This window comes from Gavialis gangeticus, unplaced genomic scaffold, assembly GCF_001723915.1.
Source record: "Gavialis gangeticus isolate Ggan-Ray unplaced genomic scaffold, GavGan_comp1, whole genome shotgun sequence".
In the NCBI taxonomy this organism is placed as follows: Eukaryota; Metazoa; Chordata; order Crocodylia; family Gavialidae; genus Gavialis; species Gavialis gangeticus.
The window spans coordinates 173,769,944-173,773,793 of record NW_017729022.1 but is presented as its reverse complement, the minus strand read 5'-3'; positions in this window follow the sequence as shown (position 1 = coordinate 173,773,793).

Here is a 3,850-nt window from a genome sequence, read left to right as displayed (position 1 = left end):
GGTGGGGGGAGAGGGAAGGGGGAATGTAGTAGGTAAACATTGAGAGGTACCTGGGGAGTCAGATATCAGGCAGGTTATAGTGTGTCATAAACCCAATGTCAATATTTAGTCCATGAGTTTTAGTATCTAGGAGGTTGATGAAGTGAAGTTCGTAGGCTTGTCTGTGAAAAGTGTTTCGTAAATTCAAACAAGCACCGAACCTCGATAACTTCATCACCAGAATCATACTTCCTACAGCCCAAAACACACCAAATGGATCCAGACCATGCCATGACAAGAAATACAAAACTGTCAGTATATCTCCACCACCGCCACAATTACTACACCCCACAACAGAATAATCACCATTCCTGGATCTTACAGCTGCACCTCCAGAAACATATATCTCATCCAATGCACCAAATACCCTGATGGAAAATATGTAGGAGAGACCAAACAACAACTGCGCACCCGAATGAATGCACACAAGACATCTATTAAAGACAAGAACGCCCAATTACTAGTGGGTCCACATTTCTCACAAGAAAAACACTCTCTCTCCAATCTCTCAGTCCTGATCCTCAAAGGGAATTTACAAAACACCTTTTGTAGACAAGCCTACAAACTTCACTTCATAAATTTACTGGATATAAAAAATCATGGACTCAATATATTTAGACATTGGATTTATGACACACTATAACCTGCCTGATGGAAAACTGATTCAGATGTTACCCAGGAGGAAGACTGTCCATTTAGGCCCCTGATGTCTAGAGTCGAGATCCATTCTGCAGCTTCATACCTCCCTTACACTGCAGCCCATGCCTTGCAGATGGCTTTCCCCAACCAGGCTCCCCCTGCTCAGGACTGTGTGTACACTGTGTGTACATGTGGTGGCTGGAGGTTTTCAGGCACCCCTTAACTGCCTTTCACCAGGCAGGTTCACGGTCCTGACATTTCCTGGGGCTGCCACACCATCTGCAGTCCCACCAGGCCTCCCTACCCTGGCAGGGTGCAGTTTTAGGTCATGCTCAGGACCTGAGGCCTCCTTCTTCCCAATAGCCCTGGCCCATACCTCCAAGTTCATCCTGGCATAGAAGCTCAGCAGGGAGATGTTCTTCCCCTGCTGGTTGGTGAAAAACTAAACTGCAGCTTCCAGCTCTGAGAGTGGAGCATTAAATGGTTGCAAAATCAACTAAAGAAAGGAAATAGGTGTGGAGTGAGGAGGGTGGGACTCACTCCATCTGCATGTGCAGCTTGGGGAACCCCAGCAGCAGGAGGTTCACCTTCAGGAACACCAGCTGCTCCACCAAACCAGGATCTAAGGAGGTGCAGTGAGATGTCACAACATCCCCAGCAATGCTGAGCACCCTCTTCTTGGAACACTGGTCAGTGGACAGGACAGGTGTTCCTGGGCAGCTGTGGTCAGATCTGGCCACATCTGGCTGCAGGTTGCCAAATAGACCAAGAGGTGGCATTGCAGCGGCTCTACGTCCTTGGTGAGATAGGTAGCCACCAAGGCCTCTGTGCTACCTGACAGATGATGGGGTCTGGACCCCAACATTAAAACCATGCCCTTGGCCCACATTGGCAGTGGCTGTGGTGGAGGAGATTGGCTGGTGCCTGGAGTGCTGGTACGGAGAAGTGGAGCCCCTTCTTCCACGTCCCCCTGCCTCTGCCCTTCTGCCTCCCTAATTCTGTTCACCACCACCTCCATCCAGTGATTGAGGGTTTTGCTGCTGCAGATGCTCCCCTTCACCCTTGGGTTGCACATGCATGCTACCAGCATGTGGACCGTACTGGACCACAGTGGATCTAGCCATTTTTTCATGCCCTCCTTCAGCTGCTTCACCATTGCCTGCACCTCTAGGAAAAGTGGCTTTTCCCAGCCAGGAACATCGATCCCCTGGAACTTCTCCATTTGATTCTCAAGCTCCTTCACTATGGGTATCACTTGACTGAGGAGGGCATCGCCAGCACTGAGGCTTTCAGTGGCCTCGAGGAATGGCTTGAGGAGGACCACCAAGATCTGGTAGATGGTATCTGACTCTGTTTTGTTAAGAGGGCCGCTGATCCCAATCTCCCTGACCAAGGCCATTTCATGGATGGGCTTCTGTTGCTTGACCAGCCTTTCCAGCATCAGGTATATGGAGCTCCACCAAGTCTCCACATCCTGCATGTTTTTGTGCTGCGGGATGCTCAGCTCTGCCTGTTTGTCCCACAGCATCCTGGCCCCCTTGATGCTCCAGTGGAGCCTGCCACCTTCCTGCATTTTGAAATGAGCTGGCTGGTAGTGGTAGTGACAGCACCATCACCAGGAGCCCTGTCCCCCTCCAAGGCATCCCTGACTATGAGGTGGAACTTGTGCGCCACACAGTGGATGCCAACAAAATTGGGATCACAGACTGCTTTGACCATATTGGCCCCGTTGTCGGTGACCATGAACCCCCAAGTGAGCTCAGCCTGCCCAACAAGCCACCCCTGCACCATGTGGTTCATGGCCACCATCATCTCCCTTTCTGTGTGGGACTCATCCATCACCTCCGCTTGAAGGAGAGCCCACCAACACCCTGACTGATTGCACCAGTGCCCTGTGAGGGAGAGGTAGGTATGATCTCCATCCCAGCTGCTCCAGATGTCCAAGGTGAAGTGTAAAGCTACCTGCAGACCTGCCTTGTGCAGCTCCTTCCTCAAATACTCCCTGCATGCCTCATTTAGGGAGGACACCACCGTCCTGCTAAAGGTGATGCGTGTGGGAACTTGGTAGGACGCAGCCACGACCACAATGAGCTGCCTGAACCCTGGATGCTCAATAAAATAGAAGGGATGGCTGTCCAGAGAAAGCATCTCTCCAAAGCTCTGGGTGACCTTGCTCACCCTTGCAACATGCCCCACTTTGTCTGCAGCTTTCTCCCAGTGCAGGAAGGGTGGCCTGCCTCTGCTTCATGGGAATGGGGACTTTGGAGCAAGACATGGGCTTCTTTTTGGGCATGCTCCCACTGTTGCCAGGCTGAGGAGGAACGAGGGCAAGGGGGTGTTGCCTCCTGAGATGCAGCAGCATCGCCGTGATGGTGAAGTGTTTCACCTTCTTACCCTGGCTGATCTGACTTTGGCTGTGCTGGCAGGTAGCATACCTGGGATCATCAGCCACCTCAAAATGATCCCACATTACACTATCCCCTGCTTCTGGGTTGAGGATGGGGATCCTGGCCTATCCCCCTCCTCACCAGGCAGAGGCACAACAACAGGGGAGACTGAGCCACCTGCCCCCACAACCTCCTCTGAAGTGCCTTATAGAAGAGACCTGCCTGTAGGGGAACTTTGAGGGGTGTGGAGCACAAACTCAGATTCTCCCTTCTTCCCTAGAATTTCCTTAGTTATGGCACTCAGCTCCTCTACTTCCAGATCCAGTTCCTCCTCTGGCACTGAGAGGCTAACACTGGGAGCTGAAATTGGGGTGGAGAAGACTGTCATGCTGGTGCTGGTGGCTTCTTCTGGTGTTAGTGGAAGTGGTGCAGGTGCAGGGACAGGTACTGCTCCCACTGGCAGCAGAAGACTATGTTTGCGGGGGAAGAGGGAACTTGCAGCTCTCCCCTTATCCCCTCTAGCCCCTCTCCCTTCCCTGCCAGAAGACCTGGCACCTGCCTGTCCAGCATGCTCCATAATGTTTGCTGTGCTGGAAAATGTGTGTGTGTAATATATTGTTAGTCCCTCGCTCGGGCGCTTTGTATTTCCATATCAGCTTTGTCATCTTTTTTCTGGATTCCCAATTCAAAACATCTTTTGTGTGTGTGTGTGTGTAATATATGTGCTTTCCTGCACAGTGATGGAGTGTGTGTGTGTGTAATATATGTGCTTTCCTGCACAGTGA